At 38.1% G+C, this 20,126-nt stretch overlaps 1 protein-coding gene and 1 long non-coding RNA gene across 8 annotated transcripts in view; one reads left to right on the top strand and one right to left on the bottom strand.

Moving 5' to 3' along the window:
- LOC123877273 (trithorax group protein osa) overlaps nucleotides 1-20,126 on the top strand; it is an 83,618-nt gene that overhangs the window by 45,390 nt on the left and 18,102 nt on the right. The window lies entirely within an intron of this gene.
- On the bottom strand, nucleotides 2,040-9,685 carry LOC123877285. Its single transcript, XR_006798551.1, has 4 exons — nucleotides 9,673-9,685; nucleotides 9,141-9,143; nucleotides 2,760-2,765; nucleotides 2,040-2,208 (listed from the first exon to the last, which is right to left on the bottom strand). It is a non-coding gene; the product is annotated as an uncharacterized LOC123877285 (long non-coding RNA).

The following is a 20,126-nucleotide window of genomic DNA, read 5'->3' as shown; positions in this document are numbered from 1 at the left end:
GAAATGATAATGAACACTCATTCAGTAAAAATCAAGTAGGTTTTAGTTCAATATACGTCTAAATTGTTCTATGACTTTCTGTACCTACGATTACGCCAAAAGCCAGTCCGATTAACATAATATCGCAGAAAAAACTCCATAAGTTAAGGTAACCGGCTCTGAGGCGATGACACACCGAGGCCAGCCGTTATACACGAATCCTTCCCATTATACCTGCATTATACAAATATACGAGTTTAATGATGATGATCTAATGGATGACATCCTTTACGATAAAATTAATAAAAGCCGAAGTTCGCTAACATATCTAGGGTCTTAAGTGCTGGACTATGTCGGTTACTCTGGTCTCCTACGGACCTCCTCATTTCTGATTTGATCACGTAGAAACTCCAAGCATAGCTCTCTACACGCCTCACCTCACCTAACTAGTTAATTTTTAGTTGTCCGATTTTTAATTTACTTAAGTCATTTTAGCCCCATAACAGCTGTGGATGCCATCATATACATATATATAATGCCGCGACTGTTTTAATATTTAATCGAAATTTCGCGTGAAATCGAAATGAGGTTTGCGCCGCGACAAACATGTTTCATACTCGACTGAACGCAATGGATTAATGCGCGGCAAAAAATTATACGCGGTTTCTATTGCTTTTTTATAGTACTATGGCTACGTAATCGATTCTTTGACTTACCTACTTAAATGCCTACCAACGTACCTGTAGTAGGAAATAATAGAATCTCTAGTTTTCATATAAAATGTAACCAAGCAATATTAAATACACGAAATCGATCATCATGATCAACCCACCAGCGGCTCAGCGGCGAACCGGCTCACTACTGAGCACGGGTATCCTTTCAGAATGAGAAGGGTTTGGTCACCACGCTGCTCAAGTACAGAATCTTCCATAATTCTCAAATTTATGTGAACTCTTTACACAATTTTGAGAATTATGAAAGATGTTCAGATATGCAGGTTTGCGATGCTTTTCTTCACGTGCAAGCGATATTTAATTGGGATCGAACCCCCGACCTCCAAGCACTTACAATATTTAGCGTAACTTTACTTAAAATAAATCATTTATAAGCATAGAATGTACCGACTATACCTACTCAGGTATTTATTCGATGTAAGCTCAACAAGTTTGGAACCACCAGTCCCTATGAAAGAGGCACCCGGGGGCCTTTTTCATAGGGACTCAGCTTGCTGCGTGCGTGTGTGTTTTTTAAGCGGTTACTTATAATGGAAATCACACACTCTAGTTAAAACATTAAAATAAACCGTTTAGTTATTACATGATAATGTTAGGGAAGCGTGAAATAGAGGTGGCCTCTATGGTTTTGGTTTGTCTGGCCTAGTGTAACTTAGCGGCCTCTTCTCCACAGTAATTTTTTTTTATATAAAAATCACCTGACGTTAAGTGATTACCGCCGCCCATGAACATTTGCAGCACCAGAGGAGCATCGATGCGTTGCCGGCTTTTAGGGAATTAACTCTGCAGGTTTTCTTACGATGTGTTGCTTCACCGTAATGCGCATCCAACTTAATATTATAAACGCGATAGTATGTATGGATGGATGTACTTTCATGCAAAAACTACTGGACGGATTTGGCTGAGGAATGGAGATAGATTATACCCTGGTTTAACACATAGGCTACTTTTATCACGGAAAATTAATGAGTTTCCACGGGATTTTTGAAAACCTATGTCCACGGGAATGAAGTCGTGGGCATCAGGTAGTTATAAATATGAGATAACAGTTGATCGGTAAAGTCGGCGAGTATGGTGCGCGGTGGCGTGGTGGTGCGCGGCGGCGCGGCGTGGGCGCGCGGCCGCTGACCCCGCGACGGAATTAGTCGACCCACATCCAGCGACCACGCGCCAAAGCTGCACCCCCAACCTCTTCCAGAACCAAAAACTAACCAATGATCAACAAACCCGGTGCATTTCAATACAATCTGCCTTCCGATTCGACGGCAGTCTTGACGTGCCACATGAATACATGAATTATATGATTATACTAGTTTGTGCTCGCGACTTCATCCGCGATGACTACACAAATTTCAAACCCATTTACTGCCTCAAGGTTGAATTTTCAAAACTCCTTTCTTAGCGAATGTCCATGTCATAATAGCTATCTACATGCCGAATTTTAGCCTGACCCGTCCAGTACTTTGAACTATGCGTTGATAGATCAGTCAGTCAGCTGTTCCTTTTATATGTTAGACTTTAGGTTATGAAGATTTAGAATTTGAGATTTAAAAAAAAAATCGAAAAAATAAATAAAAATGCAACGGGCCTGCCAAAAATTAACTAAAAAAAGTAAAAAAAAATCTCATTTGAAAACTGCGCCATACAGCCGCTATATTGAACTTTTTCGAAAAAATTATAATCAATGCAGATGAAGTACGGATTCTAGCGATGTCCCATATTTAAAAATTTGTCCAGGCATTTTGAAGTTATGGTGGAATAAAGAAACTACCATAAACTTTTTAATCGACTGTTTTCAAACAGTCGATTAAAAATCTTAAAATAAAACATTTATTTTCAAATCTCTACAAATGATGATAATGAAGGATTTAATTAATATGGACCACTTGCAGTCTATTTCCAAAGCGTAGCCTTGACGAGTCGGCAGTACATACATGCCTGTTGGCTTTCATCATGACTCCGTGAGCTCATATTATGTGACTCACTACGCAGGCACCCTTGACTGCCCACCATTGCCACTTACCTATAGTGCCAAGGCGTTCACACTCAGCTCTGTCCATTATATGTATATCACTGAGGAACTGACTTGTCTCTTGACGGTAATTTCTGATTTAATCACGTAGATGTTGATTTGATCTTATGTTAAATTAGAGATAACTCAAAATTTAAATAACCCCCGACAGGAAAAACTCTATAAGAAAACCAGAATAGAGCTGATACCTTTCAAACGGCTGAACCGATTTTCTTCGATCATAGCTAAGAACACTCTGGATCAAGCGATCTTTCAAACAAAAAAAAAACTAAATTAAAATCGGTTCATTCGTTTAGGAGCTTACGATGTCACAGACAGATACGCAGATACACACGTCAAACTTATAACACCCCTCTTTTTAGGTCGGGGGTTAAAAAACAAGATGGTGCCTGTGATTTCGTCCGAGTACATTTAGGTTTTTAAAATCCTGTGGGAACTCTTTGATTTTCTGAGATAAAGAGACTATGTCACTCTCCAGCCCGGCTAGCATGGGCAGTAGATAAAAATTATATCCCCGATTATATCCACTGATTTCTATGACATCAAGGACATCATATAAAAATGGTGTATCTGTATGTTACCTTTTCATGGCTCTAACACAAAACCGGTCTTGAAGAAATAATATTACGGAATTAGCTTGCGTCCTGGAAGATGCTGTTTATCAAAGGGATTCAAAGATTTCCACGGGATTTTTTAAATCGCAAATGAAGTCGCGGGTATCAACTAGTTTTGTGATAAAGTGACAACGGCAAGACCAGCAACACCGACTTATCATTTTTTGTCGATCGAAAGAGACAGTTTTTGTGGACATATTGGACAATTCGTTTTATCAGTTCAGTAACTGCTCGGGTGCAATCGTTTACGTAATCTTTTTACTTATTTTTCGAAAACTTCGCGCTATTGTAAAGGCTCACGACTTTGTCCGCTCGGAGCTCTAGTTTTTTTGATACCAAGCAATTTCACGATTTAAATTTAAAATCGATTATTTCAGCCTGCGGATTTCCACCGATGATCATAGGCCTTTCCTAAAGAGTGCCACCACGTCCGGTCCTCAGCCTTCTTCACCCGGCCACTTCCCGCCGCCCTCTTTATTCCTTTAATTTCCTGAAGTAAAAGTGGTCTATGTCGCTCTCCAGGTGTAGACCCATGCAAAAAATCACGTCGATCCGTTGCGACGTAGTTTAAAAAAAAAATAGTGAGCAAACGATAAGGCGGGTCGTCTGATGTTAAGTAATTTAATTACCGCCACCCATGAACATTAGCAGCACCAGAGGAACCGCCGATACGTTGCCGGCCTTTCAGGAATTTGTTGGTCCGCCCCTTGAATAACCCCATGTTGTAATCTAGTGGGAACATCGCCGATGGGAGTTGATTCCACAGTTTGCATGTGCGTGGAAAAAAATCTGGCACAACGGGCGGTCGAAGTGCACCAGGCACCCAGGTGATTGAAGGACAAAGCAACAAACAAATACACTTTCGTATTTATAAAATGGGTAGTGATCTTGTAGTGTCATTGCGATGCGTCTCTGATTGTTATCTCTCGGTTCGTGTCCCTGGCAGCAGTGAGTGCGCGTTTGGGCAGTCGGCGGCAGTGGTCGCCGGGGAGCAGTTGCCACGCGGCGCAGTTGCGTGATAGCGCTATCAGTAACGCAATCGGTGATCTTGGGCAAGGCGCCGCGGGCACGTAGCGGCCTCAGACACGCAGATTAGCTAATGTAAAGAGGGTTTTAGACTTTACAGAGAGCGCGCACTGCGGTGCGGCGAGTTGCGGTGCGTTTTAAATGCCGTCAAATGTATCAAAATCCCATGCGGATTATTCCGGAGTGCGCGCGCTTCTATGTAGTTCTTTAGTTCACAGATTTTGCAGGAAATAACGTACGGTTTATCCAGACTCCATTATCTGTTTAAAAACCTGGTAAACCTGAGATCTCGATAGACTAAGTAAATTTGTTGGAGGAAGGTACAAAACTAAAAAGAGTAGGAGTTTTTCTCGGAATAAGGAAGGGTTTAGGCTAAAGTCCACCAACCTTACCAATTGCGAAATGGGCTTTATACGTTTGAAAACATGAGAATTCCTCGCGATGTTTTCCTTCACCGTTGAAGATCACACTAATATTATAAAGGCGAAAGTTTGTATGTGTGTGTGTGTATGTTTGTTACTCCTTCACGCAAAAACTACTGGACGGATTGGGCTGAAATTTAGAATGGAGATAGATTATATTCTGGATTAGCACATAGGCTACTTTTTATCCCGGAAAATCAAAGAGTTCCCACGGGATTTTTAAAAAACTACATCCACGCGAACGAAGTCGCGGTCATCAGCTAGTAGTATCATAAATTCCTCTGTAACGTGATAATAACAAGTTTCGTGCTAAGGGGGCTGGACGCGGCAATTTCCGAACTGTAACGTTCGCTAAACGGTGGACGTCGGCCGTGCGTGGCGCGTCGCGTGACGCGTCGTCGCCGCACGATAGCTTTAGTATAAGATTTTACATCTTACTAACGTTGGTAGAATTCGAGTGTCGAAACATAAACATTAGCGTAAAATGGAACGAAAACTCCCTGCTTTAACGTCTTATTTTGTGTATTATTTGGGATAATAGTGACACAGTACAAAATAAGAAAAAAATGTAAGCAACAAACAGAAATCACACAACAATTTTACTAAACCCTTTCAACCGGGAACTAGACAAAAAAATGGCCATGCTCTTTCCAGTTAAAATGCACAGTAGTGAGTAGGCACTGCAAACCGACAAAGTTGCGAACTCGAGAACCAGACGTAATTCTGTGACGTCCGAAAATCCCGAATATGTTAACTTCGTAAAGTTACCACTAAGGGCAGTCTTAAGATGCGTAGACGAACTAAAGCTTTAAAACGAAGTGTGTAAAATACATTTTACTTTAATACTAAAATGTTTCGACGTTCGATGTCTACCAACGTCGGTGAGATGTAGATCCTACACTAAGCCTCAGGCATCCCGCGCGCATAGAATCGATTTCATGGCTTCCAACTGCTTCGCCACTACGTGCCACTACTGTGCACTGAATACCCTGCTTTTAGTTTACCAGTAGTAGGTACTTGCCTACTTGTATCCTTGAAACGTTAACATTCACCATCTGCATCTTTATCCCATTGCTCACTACTAAACACGGGTTTCCTCTCAGAATGAGGAAGCTTGGGCCATAATCCACCATGTTGGCCAAGTGCCGATTGGCAGACTTCACACACCTTTGAGAACATTATGGTTCTCTCAGACATGTTAGTTTCTTCGTGATGTTTTCTTTCGCCGTTAAACCTAGTGATATTTATCTAACTTTTAAAGCTCACATAACTCCGAAAGTTACAGGTGCGTGTTCCGGATCGAACCCCGATTTTCTCGAATAGGAGGCCGACGTCTTAAGTACTAGGATACCACGCTCCACAGCAGTAAATAACCGTTTTTACCGTACCCGAGGAGACCAGCAGGACTCTATTACTAAGCCTCCGCTATCCGTTCGTTTGTTTGTCTGTCAGCCGGATGTATCTCATTGACCGTAATAGGTAGATAGTTGAAATTTTCACAGAGTGTGTATTTCTATTGCCGCTAAACACAATTAAATGTATGCCATGAAAATAAAAAAATAATAAAATATATTATTTCTTGTACAATAGTACCAGGAACCCTTTGTGTGCGAGTTGACTTGACACTTGACCGATTTTCTAACGTTTCCTTGCAGTGGGCAGGGGACATAGGAACAGCGCAATTGAGGCTACAACAATTGTAATGTGGAAAGTAATAATTACAGCGTAGTTGGGACTCCACCTTGATCTGATTATTTCGCTCGGATTTTTGGCTAGCGATAGCGCGCTTCGGTTCCGGTACCGAAATACTTGCGACGTAAGCGCCGCGCGCCCGACCGCTGCGCGTGCGCCGCGCGCAGCATTGCTACTTGGACCGCGTGGCTTTCAGCTGCACAGGGTCCAAAGATAACTGAATCACGAGAAGTATGGCAAAATGTACCTACAATGCAGACTACACAGCACCAAATCAAATTAAATTTCTTTATTACGAATATGTAGAACAGCGCAGATGTTACAAAAAAATACCCGAATTGAGAACCACCTCCTTTTTGGAAGTTGGTTAGAAACAAAAACGTTACGGCCGAATTCTGCCTATTAGCATGCAATATTTCATGTTATAACTACTTGTAAGTACAGTTTTGATAAAATTAGTCATGATAAAATACCTACTTAGTCACAAAAATGCTCTATGGTTCTTCCAACGCTGCGCTCTCCAGTGCAAGGTCACTATTGTAGCACCGTGGGACCCCAACGTCTATCGGTTTTTCGAACTATGTGTCCTGTCCATTGGTAGGACTTCAGTTTCGTAACCCGTTGAGCTTTGTCAGGTTCTCCTACGGATCTCTTCGTTTCAGATTTTATCACTACACAAACTCCAAACATACGGAATGCTTGGATTTTGTGTAGTGATATAATTCTGTGAAAAAACAGAAACAGAAATCACTCAGTGGGAGAGGGAGAGAGCTATAGGTATGCTGCATACCCATAGCTCTCTTCATCTCCCACTGAGTGACTCTGAGCTTTCTTATGAGGCCCATAGTTAGCGACCATGCCTCACTGTCAACACGCACTGTTCGAAGACTTTGGTCTTCAGAGGAATTTTGGACGAGAAGACAAAAGAAGCTTCCCGAACGTAGTAAATCATACATAATAAAATCCGTATAACTGGTCGTAGTAATCTATACTAATAAATAAAATTGGAGTGTCTGTCTGTAATTTCGAAATAACTACCTCATATTAAGCTCATATGGTTATTTGAACGATACCATAACTGAATCACACGTTTTTAAAATTTTTGTCTGTCTGTCTGTCTGTCTGTCTGTCTGTCTGTCTGTCTGTCTGTCTGTTTGAAAAGGCTAATCTTTGGAACGGCTGAACCGATTTTGACGGGACTTTCACAGGCAAGTAGAGGATTGACCAGGGCGTAAAATAGGCTACTTTTTTAACCGACTTTTAAAAAGGGAGTTGTGTTTTTCTACCTATGTACACCGAAATCTCCGAGATTTCTGAACCGATTTGCGTCATTTCTTTTTGAATCGATAGAGGAACTTTGCGACATTGTTTCATAAAAAATTTGGAGTCCAACTCCTCAATCCTGATGCTGCAGGGGATCTGACCAATCCACGCGGGCGAAGCTGCGGGCATCAGCTAGTTTAATAATAACGTATGTACGCGTGTTTAGGCGCCGAGCGATTATTTATTATCACGCATGGATGGACACGCATCGCGTTATGCAAATTCGCCAATTAATCGTTTTCACGCACTTTTAATACACTAAACTGCACCCAATGTGGGTGATAGTGTATTATTTATTAGTACTTGAGTATATATAAGAGTAATAATCCACCAAGATAGATAAAGTGACTATCAATCTATCCATAATCTGTCGACAAGTTAGGTACTTAGCGAGAAAAGACTACAATTTTGGATGAATAACAAACTTTGATAAGTAATCTATCGACAGATTACAGATGAGATGGCTTATATTACTTTCGGCCGGTAGGTACTTGTACTGTAACAAAGTTTAAGAATTACAATGAATATATAGGTAGTGCGCACTTAGGTACCTACTTTTTTTTTGGTTTCGCTGTTACAAAATAAAGTAAAAGCGACAGTTTGTCTGCCAAATGTATCTGAAAATATTTTTTTTTATTTAATCAGCGAACCCGCCGCGGTTTTGTTCACGTGAAATTTTTGATTATAACTCTGATTTTTTGGGATCTTTTAATCACTATGTGACTATGTTATGAGTAGGTATAATAAGATCCAAGTGCAGAAATCGTCCAGTTATAGTTTTATCATAAGCACAGATAAATTAACCTTCACTTCAAATCGTAGGTATATTATATCAGAGTGAAAAGTAGAGTAGATCTGTTGCGTGTAAAAGTGCGCGACCACGAGAGTACTGAATTGCGTTTTTAGGGTTCCGTAGTCAAAGGGTAAAAACGGAGCCCTATTAATGCCACCCTTCTGTCTGTCTGGATTGAATTGCCTGAATTCTTCAGGCTCAGAATGACGAATTCCTAAGATGTTGAATTCTCATAATGTTGAAAAAATGAGTTACAAATCAGTGGTACCTATTTGGTATAGAATGTTGACCTAATACTAAAAATATAAAATTTCGGTATATAATTGTGTACCATAATACACTGTATTTATGCGATATGTATTGCGATGTTCTAGCTCGGAAAATAAATATTTCATGCACTCCAAAATGTGTACAGAACCCTAAAACAGCGAGGCCCGACTCGCACTTGACCGGTTTTTTTAAACGGAAGGTCAGGCCTGTAACCGGATGGGTGACCTAACTGTGCCGGCTAAATTAGGACAATACTTTCTACCGCGAGGACACCTTCAGAGGAAAACCATCTCGAATGACTTAGACGATTTCACCTTCAAACTAGCAATTTTGACATGTCATGACCCTCTATTGACAATTAATCAAGCAGACATTTCAATCTGCGAAATTTACGCGGACTTTTAGTATTTTGACGTAGGAGGGTAAAAGATCCAGTACATGAACGAATAAGGATTACCCTGACTTTCACCTAAAATTAAGATATATGAGAATTGTTCTATATATAATTTTTATTTTTTGTGTATCTGTACACAGTATATCAAAAAATCAAATAAAATGCGTGGTATTAATTATTATAAATTATTTTATTTAACAAAAGGATAAATTGCCAGTAAATGAACTGGAAATTTCAGTGAATGAACGAACTCTATCTAGTGCATAAACTCTCGATTCCTATTAATAAATTCTTAAGTATATTTTCGGCTTGGAATTTAAAAAAAAATGTCAGATTTTCAGTTTTTGACTTATTGTATATTTTTTTCTACATTTTGCGCGATAAATCAAAAACTCTTTTACATAATAATAATAAATAAAACCTGTTTTAGAATGTATAATAGAGCCCTTTCATATGATATTATCCCCTTTGGTATAGTTATCTTAGTTTGAAAGTCACCTAAATTTTCTGGAAAACAGTCCAAATGACTACAGAGAAAATGAAACTTAACGCCCTTGTTGCATCCAAGTCGCTGGAAGTGCAACATCAGCTACTGAATGTGTTAAGAGTAGTGAGAATAATATACCGTAACACAAGTGTCTGATGTTATCAGATTTGTTCCTTTGAGCCGAGAAGCCACATGTTCTGATGCTTTTTAGACAATCTAAGATCTCTCATTAAGTGATCCAAATAATTTTGATTGAATGGTCTAAGTTGAGATGTAAAAAAGTCACTACATCGTCACTACCTTCTGAAAGTTCTTGAAATGGTAGATTAGAGGTACTGGGTTGGGGCTGAGGTACAGATTTATCACCAGAAGTCAGAATCGTTCAAATTGCAGACTGCAAGTTACAATAGAGCCGCTTGGAACAATTTTTTTGCTGTTTCTTCTGGTAATATTCACAACGCAGAAATAATAATCATCATGGTGTTTAGATGGTTCGCGCCAAATAATAAAATTTTTTTTTTAGTAAAAGTAGTTAACTATTCTTATTTGCTCATAAACGCAACGAGGAAATACAGCTTCCACATATAAAAATTGGAGTCCAGGCCTTGCTGTTAGCTGCTAATGGGTTCTCAAAGTAGCCCGAGTATGCTTGTTTTACTGGGCACAAAAGGAAAGAATGAAAGGAGCTTACCCAGTACATCTTAAAAGATCCGTTATAGATACATGCATCCTGCCATGCCTTACCTATGCCAGCCAAACATGGGTCCAGACAAAGAATATAAAAAGAAATAGTAACTTGCTAAAGGGCGATGGCAAGTTGCATAAATTAAGCAAAAAATATTCAAAGTGAGAATTGAAGACATAAGAAAAAAGACAAAGCCTACAGACACCTTGAGACATGCCCTAAAACTGCAATGCAAATGGTCATATTGTATCGATTTTTACAGATGAAAGAAGGACAGGTAGGTAGACCGAAGACGCGTTGGTCTAATGCTATTGTGCAAATCGCGAGAGAAAATTAGCTTGATAGTACCAAAGACAGAGAGAAATGGGGATACCCAAGAGGGATCCATATCCAAGAAAGAAGAATACCAGAATAAATATAAAAAAAATTCAAAAGAAAAATAAAACCGATTTCAAAATCACAAACACTAAAAAGTAAAAAATAATTTAAGTTATTGTGGTTTTTGAAGTCGGTTTTATTTTTCTTTTGAAAATTATTTATTTCAAAATTTTTAGTGGCCCCACTGTACTATAATAATATGCCATGCCCAGCTAAAACCCTACTGTTTACTAAGCAATTACACTGATCGCGAGCAATTTGCTCTTATCCATTGAGGAGTTCTGTTCTCCATCTCAGAAGATATTCATCAGAACTTCATCAAATTTATATGGGACCGCCTGCAAAGTATACCTAGCTTTTCAAAAAAAAATAATTTCCAAATCGGTCCAGGCGTCTTTGAGCAATCGGTGAACATACATTAAAAAAAAATTGAATTTGCTCTTATCCATTGAGGAGTTCTGTTCTCCATCTTCAAAGATATTCATCAGATCTTTACCAAATTTATATGGGACCACTTGCAAAGTATACCCTATCAAACAAAAAAAAAATCCAAATCAGTCCAGGCGTCTTTGAGTAATCGGGGAACATACATAAAAAAAAAAGATACCGACGAATTCAGAACCTCTTCCTTTTTTTAAAGTCGGTTAAAAATATACTAAGATTTACTAACATGGTGTTATACCACAGAGTAGCAAACAGAGGCAAAGCTTCTAAGAAGCGAGCAAATTTTATAACTATTTTGGTAGGGTTGGCACTGGAGGATACAATTTAATTAACAATAGTTATTTGTTCAACAAGATGGTAAAGTTTGTTTTTGTTGTGATTGCCTAGTTTAAATATCGATCAATAGATCTAAATATCGATTTTGAACGAAATCAGTCAATTTAGAAAGAATTATAAATGGTGCCAACTTTTTTAAATTTTGGTTACAGTTTCCTATTTTGTGATCCCAGGGAGCTCTAAATATCGATTTTGAACGAAATCGGTCAATTAACAAAGAATTTCAAAATGGCGTCGACTTTTTTAAATTTTGGTAACAGTTTCTTATTTCGTGATCCCAGGGAGCTCTAAATATCGATTTTGAACGAAATCGGTCAATTAACGAAGAATTTCAAAATGGCGTCGACTTTTTTAAATTTTGGTAACAGTTTCTTATTTTGTGATCCCAGGGAGCTCTAAATATCGATTTTGAATGAAATCGGTCAATTAACAAAGAATTTCAAAATGGCGTCGACTTTTTTAAATTTTGGTAACAGTTTCTTATTTTGTGATTGCAGGGAGCTCTAAATATCGATTTTGAACGAAATCGGTCAATTAACAAAGAATTTCAAAATGGCGTCGACTTTTTTAAATTTTGGTAACAGTTTCTTATTTCGTGATCCCAGGGAGCTCTAAATATCGATTTTGAACGAAATCGGTCAATTAACGAAGAATTTCAAAATGGCGTCGACTTTTTTAAATTTTGGTAACAGTTTCTTATTTTGTGATCCCAGGGAGCTCTAAATATCGATTTTGAACGAAATCGGTCAATTAACAAAGAATTTCAAAATGGCGTCGACTTTTTAAATTTTGGTAACAGTTTCTTATTTCGTGATCCCAGGGAGCTCTAAATATCGACTTTGAACGAAATCGGTCAATTAACAAAGAATTTCAAAATGGCGTCGACTTTTTTAAATTTTGGTAACAGTTTCTTATTTCGTGATCCCAGGGAGCTCTAAATATCGATTTTGAACGAAATCGGTCAATTAACAAAGAATTTCAAAATGGCGTCGACTTTTTTAAATTTTGGTAACAGTTTCTTATTTCGTGATCCCAGGGAGCTCTAAATATCGATTTTGAACGAAAGCGGTCAATTAACGAAGAATTTCAAAATGGCGTCGACTTTTTAAATTTTGGTAACAGTTTCTTATTTTGTGATCCCAGGGAGCTCTAAATATCGATTTTGAACGAAATCGGTCAATTAACAAAGAATTTAAAAATGGCGTCGACTTTTTTAAATTTTGGTAACAGTTTCTTATTTTGTGATCCCAGGGAGCTCTAAATATCGATTTTGAACGAAATCGGTCAATTAACAAAGAATTTCAAAATGGCGTCGACTTTTTAAATTTTGGTAACAGTTTCTTATTTCGTGATCCCAGGGAGCTCTAAATATCGATTTTGAACGAAATCGGTCAATTAACAAAGAATTTCAAAATGGCGTCGACTTTTTAAATTTTGGTAACAGTTTCTTATTTCGTGATCCCAGGGAGCTCTAAATATCGATTTTGAACGAAATCGGTCAATTAACAAAGAATTTCAAAATGGCGTCGACTTTTTTAAATTTTGGTAACAGTTTCTTATTTCGTGATCCCAGGGAGCTCTAAATATCGATTTTGAACGAAATCGGTCAATTAACGAAGAATTTCAAAATGGCGTCGACTTTTTAAATTTTGGTAACAGTTTCTTATTTTGTGATCCCAGGGAGCTCTAAATATCGATTTTGAACGAAATCGGTCAATTAACAAAGAATTTCAAAATGGCGTCGACTTTTTTAAATTTTGGTAACAGTTTCTTATTTTGTGATCCCAGGGAGCTCTAAATATCGATTTTGAACGAAATCGGTCAATTAACAAAGAATTTCAAAATGGCGTCGACTTTTTTAAATTTTGGTAACAGTTTCTTATTTCGTGATCCCAGGGAGCTCTAAATATCGATTTTGAACGAAATCGGTCAATTAACAAAGAATTTCAAAATGGCGTCGACTTTTTTAAATTTTGGTAACAGTTTCTTATTTCGTGATCCCAGGGAGCTCTAAATATCGATTTTGAACGAAATCGGTCAATTAACGAAGAATTTCAAAATGGCGTCGACTTTTTTAAATTTTGGTAACAGTTTCTTATTTTGTGATCCCAGGGAGCTCTAAATATCGATTTTGAACGAAATCGGTCAATTAACAAAGAATTTCAAAATGGCGTCGACTTTTTTAAATTTTGGTAACAGTTTCTTATTTCGTGATCCCAGGGAGCTCTAAATATCGATTTTGAACGAAATCGGTCAATTAACAAAGAATTTCAAAATGGCGTCGACTTTTTTAAATTTTGGTAACAGTTTCTTATTTTGTGATCCCAGGGAGCTCTAAATATCGATTTTGAACGAAATCGGTCAATTAACAAAGAATTTCAAAATGGCGTCGATTTTTTTAAATTTTGGTAACAATTTCCTGTTTTGTGATCCTAGGGATCCTCAGATATTGATTTTGAACAAAATCTATGACAGTTCAAGAAAATAGATTTTAAACACTATTTAAATTATTATTATTAACATTAAATTAAATGAAAACACGACGCGCGACGTGTACTGCAGCCCCTGAGCTTGAGCACAGGCCGAGGCGGTATAAACCGATTTCTCTCCGTACGCGACGTAGCGCCTGTGCTCACGCACACACGCGCCTCAAGCTTGTAGTAGTGTACCTATCGTAGCGCGCTTGTATGAAGCTTTGACTCTGTTCGCTACTCATGTGGTTATACAACGCAATACCACACTCACAAACACTCGTACAAACATACAACACACTCACACACACACATGGACGCACGCACACGCACTTTTGAACGGTTTGAACGGAACACGGTTTTGAAATTGAAATTGAAAAAAGTGTAAGAATTTGTAAGAAAATATTTAAAAAAGGTATATCAGCCGGTTTTTTATTCCAGCTCTTAATACATGTAAAAACGTCCAATCTGTTCATTTACTCGAGCCTTTACCCTAGTACCTAATTATATCGACCGCCCCATATCAAAACAAAGTAAATGTCATTTTTCCGAAAATCGTTTTATGTCATAAGCCTAACTTTCATAGTATGTCCCGTTGTATTGTAAGGACACCCACATTAAAGTAAAATTAAAAGCTAGTAAGTCGCTTTGACCATTTTAAAACATAGTAAGTCTTTGAACTGGCTAGGTTTTTATAGATTAATGCGCCTTACTAAGTTTTTAAAAGGAATTAGATTAAATAAAATAAATATCACCCATTATCTAAATACCATGTCAAAACAGTAAATACTTAATAATGCATTAAAACTTAAAAGTAAGATAGGAAAAGTCAATGACCTAGACATGTCAACTGTTAAAATATGGTTTGCAAGGGAAATACTTTGCATACTTACATAATGTTTTTAGGGTTACATATCTCAAAAGGAAACACGGGACCCTTATAGGATCACTTTGTTGTCTGTCTTTCTGTCCGTCTGTCCGTCTGTCGTGTCTGTCAAGAAAACCGATAGGGTATTTCCCGTTAACCTAGAATTATAGGCAGGTAGATAGGTCTCAACTCTCATAGCCCAAGTAAAGGAATAAATCCGAGAACAAATTTCGTGATTCTAGATCAACGGGAAGTACTGTATAGGTTTTCTTGACGGACGGACGGACAAATGGACAGACAGCAAAGTGGTCCTTTAAGAGCTCCGTTTTTCATTTTGAGGTACAGAACCCTAAAAAAGAAAATGATGCACATGTAATGAATAAATGTGTTGGCCAGTCTTCACACTAAAATATTTAAACCCCTTTAATTTAAGAACTGTCATAGCCTAGTGGTTAGAACGTCCGCCTCCTAATCGAAGGTCGGGGGTTCGATCCCGGAATCACGCACTACTAACTTTTCAGTTATGTGCGTTTTAAGCAATTTAATATCACTTGCTTTAACGGCGAAGGAAAACATCGTGAGGAAACCTGCATACCTGCAAGTTTTCCATGTTCTCAAAGGTGTGTGAAGTATGCCATTCCGCATTGGACCAGAAAGAACTACGGCCTAAACTTCTTTTGAATTTAAACCACTTACTAGGTTTTGATCTGAGAAAGAAATTTGACATTAATTGACAAAATTGAGAGACCTAAGCTTGTATAAGAACACAGAAGTGTCATAATTCGTGTTCACTTTGCCTAACGTCTCTCAGAGAGCAGAGAGAGATTTAAACTGTTTCTTATAATCACTGGCCATATTTCAAATGCGAAAGTGTGTTTGTTGGTTTAATATTCAATCACGCTGCAACGGAGCAACCAGTCGACGTGGTTTTTTGCATGGATACATTTAAAGACCTTGAGAGTGACATCTCTCTCCGCATCGTATTCTTTATTGCTGAGGGTTGTGACCTCTTTCCATTATTCCTACATCTAATGGTAGGTTTTCTTGGTATAATAATGCAGTGGGTTCAAAGAGCCTACGGAACTCGACTAGAAAAACGAGATTTTGACACTTAGGTTTAACGGTTATGAATTAGTTATTAATATCAGTGATAAAATTGATTAGGGCTGTCAGGTAAAATGACATTTATCTCGGAAAATCAAAGAGTGTCCACGAGATTTTTTTCCAAGTTTGCGCTACTAACTACATATATTATGAAGAGGAAAGGTTTGTTTGTTTGTTATCGATAAACTCTGAAACTACTGAACTACTTGCACTAAAGACATAATCATCAACATCAACCGACAGACGTCCACAGTGAACATAGGTCTTTAATAGGGTCTTCCACATGCTACGGGTTTGCGCCGCCTGAATTTTTGCGCTTGCGCTTGACGACAATCATGCTTTAAAGAAAGCAATGATGAGGTCCAAGTTGGAGCACGCTTACCTAGAAGATGCCTATTCACTCTTGGCTTGCAGGTATCTAAGGTATATATGGCAGGAAACACGGCCGCCGAAATGGCGTTCTAACCTTTAGGCTCTCCCCATTGCCCGCAGCATGAATCTGAGCTTTCTTATGAGACCCATGGTTATATTATGTACATATAATATCTCATAAGAAAGCTCTAACACACAATCCAGCTAAGTAAGTCCAATTTCGAAAAAAGCTAGCTAGCCGACAAATCTAACTCAGGCAGCCTTCGGGAACCTTCGAGATGTCTCTGTCCAAAATTCCTCAATGCTTGAAGAACAGTCTTTGAATAGTGCATATTGTCAGTGATGAAATATGGATCCGAAATATAGGTCTTTTTTTTGTACACAGGAAATGCCTGACGCATACCCCTCCGTCATGTGGGGCTTGCACCAAACTTGCACTACTACGAAATCTATTTCGGAACACGGCACCCGGAACGAGGCGCGCTATCTCCTAACATAGGTATAATACCTATTTAGAACACTTACTATCTGTCATCATAATCTATGACAACCTCCGAGTATTTACCTGGTAAAACCGTAACTTTAGAATAAAATTTAGTATATAAGCAGGCTTCATTTAGAAATGAAAAAATCCCTATTTTATTTTTCAACGATTATAAACACAACTTTCATTCAAAAATAATAAGCTCAAATTCATTTTAAATAATATTTTGCGACGAAATGACGCGCGCAGTCCGCCCGTCATGAGAGTCCAGTGGACACTGAATTCCATAGAGCGCCTGCAAGAAAATAAATAGCACAGGAAGTTTTTTGGTTAGTTTTAGATTATTTAAGAAACGAAAAACATTTAGTATAAAACTAACAGTTAAAATTGATTGCTAAACCTAAACATATCATTTTCTGGAGGTTGGCTTCAAAGTATCAAGATGTTAAAGAAAACTTTTACAGAACAAGTTGCGAACAGCAATGTTTTCAACTTGGTTTTTTTTTTTATTGGGATAATGTATACTAAATAAAAAGAGGCCCTTATAATCTTCACAAACTGAAGTTTTTAATTGCATGTATTTAATAGCTGTTAATGCTTTAGAAAAATAAACAATTTACTTCAAAGTACAGCATTTTTGCGATTTGTCAATTAGCAATTACCTTCAGCTCTCGTGACAATATAATTCTCCATGGTTATTATCCGTGTTATTAAATGCGAAAGTGTATTTGTTTGTTTATTACTTTTTAGCTTTTTACACGACTGCTCAAAAAAGGAAGTGTAATGTTTTCAGGGTTCACGTATGTATGTACCTAGGTTCGTCAGTTTTTTTATTTCACCATAACTTGACTGTGTGCACGCCATTTTCAATTGTAATTTTTTTACTTATTAGTTTGTTTTATAATATGGCAGTCGTATTTTTTTTTTTAATTACGTCTTGTGTACGGCTACACCTATCTACTACTACATCTTTATGTTTGGTGTCGAAAACTTTTCAAAAAAATTATTTATAGTTATTGTCACTTGGGATGACGTATGGATTCTAACGAACTCCATACTTCTAAATCTGTTTAGGTATTTGTAAAAAAATTAAGACATGTATCGTGTAATAACATTCGTAATTAGACTCTACCATTTGCTAGAGACCGCTGTACCATGTCTCTTGATGTGTCTTGGAAAAAGATTTTATGCTATACATGCAGAAAAGAAACCTATTGTAGAGTTAAGACCAGGTTGAACCTCCAAACCTTTACTTTCACGAAGTAGATACAATTTATGAGGTTTTGCAATACACGTGAGCGACCAGGGCCATCTCCGCGAAAAAACCGGTCAAGTGCGAATCTAACTCACACACGAAGAGTTCCGCAACATCGTACAAGAAATCCCAAACCAATATTGCAATTTGCAAGTTAATTGCGGTCTTTGATGTGATTTAGTAAACTAATTGTTTGGTCGGAAACACAAATCTTCATTTTTTTTTTGATTTGCGAATTTTTACCCTTACTTGTGCTGTAAGACATTGCCACCTACCTGCCTTCATGATTCTAGGTCAACGGGACCTATCCTACAGGTTTTGATTCCCTTTAATTAACAGACACGCCACACAGTCAACGAAGTGATCCTATAAGGGGTTCCTTTTTTAACCGACTACGGCAAAGCCAAAAGGAAGGGTTATGACTTATGATTTTAGCAGCAAGCATGTATGTACTTATGTTTGTATCCAGATTCTGTGCGTTCCATCGTAGCGCCTAAACTATTGGACCGATTTTGATGATGAGGTCTCAATTGATTAGTTGTAAAGGTCCAGGTGACATAGGCTATATTTTATACGAAAAAAATTGACCTAACGGATGTAACATCAAAAAAAGTGGAGGGTCTCCAAAAAATTTTTGTTTGCCATTGTATCGAGTGGGATGTTAAATGAAAGAGGAGAGAATTCTGAGTTCATGAATATAAATTTATTACAACATTAAAATATACCAAGCAACATAAAAACAATTTTACTATAATATTTCAGCGTTTATTAAGACAATCGTAGTCAGGTTTTAGTTTTCAACTCGATCTCGTTCCTCTTGAGGTACGGAACCCTAAAACCGTTTCGCTGCGTCACATGTAGGTCAAACACTATACGGTAGTGGTTTACAGTTAATTGGGCCAACAAGTACTGTATCAAATCCTCTACACTTGCTGCAACTCGTTTTGGGCGCTCGAGAGCCGGCCTTACGTCGCGGCTCCTTTCACTACCCTTAATTTCAATCATTGTGACAGTCGATGCCAAACTCACTCATTAATTGCTTGCTTACATAGTGCCAGCTGCTGCTACGCACTGGACGCCTACTTACCACAGCTACTTATATGATAATTGGACGACTTCCCTGGCGCAGTGGTAAGCGCTGTGGTCTTATTAGTGGAAGGTCCCGGATTTGATTCCCGTCAGAAGTTTTAAATTTAATAATTTCTAAAATCTCTGGTCTGGTCTAGTGGATGGCTTCGGCCGTGGCTATTTACCACCCTACCGGCAAAGCCGTGTCGCCAAGCGATTCAGCGATAGCGATACGATGCCGTGTAGAAACCGAGGGGATATGGGTTTAATAAAAACAGCCACACTTCTTCCAGGTTGGCCTGCTTCCATCTTAGACTGCATCATCCCTTACCACCACGTGAAATTGCGGTCAAGAGCTAACTTGTATCTGAATTATTATTGAGCCTTTTGCAAGATTGCCACAAAACACTGCTTTGTTAATTTTCTAATGTTGAACTCAAGCAAATTTTGTACTAATTGCTTTACTTTGGGTAAAATGCATCATATATTTAAGTAATAACCGTAATTGCAATTATTGAAAGAAAGAAAGAAAAACGTTTATTCTGCAAATCGTGCCACACAGCATATTGTGTCATACCTAAGGGTTGGTTTTCAAGCCGCTTCCACCACTTGAGCATTAAATCAAAATGTCTCGAACAGAGGAAGCACCGCAATAAACTGATTGCAACTTTGTATCCACATTCCACTTACCAGTCGTGGGTCAAGGCAATGCTCTGATCTGTACTCTCAAGTAGAGACCCTGCGTCAACACGAAGCGCTCCGCACACGCAGAATCTTGCGTTTTGTACGTTTCTAGTATATGAGCAGTGAGCACCCTCAGTTCCGCTCAAGTCTAGACTGCTTATATATTATTTAATTGGTAATTGGTACACATCTCATCACATATGTGTACTGT

This window comes from Maniola jurtina, chromosome 23, assembly GCF_905333055.1.
Source record: "Maniola jurtina chromosome 23, ilManJurt1.1, whole genome shotgun sequence".
Classification (NCBI taxonomy): Eukaryota; Metazoa; Arthropoda; class Insecta; order Lepidoptera; family Nymphalidae; genus Maniola; species Maniola jurtina.
This window is presented reverse-complemented; position numbering and strand designations above follow the sequence as displayed.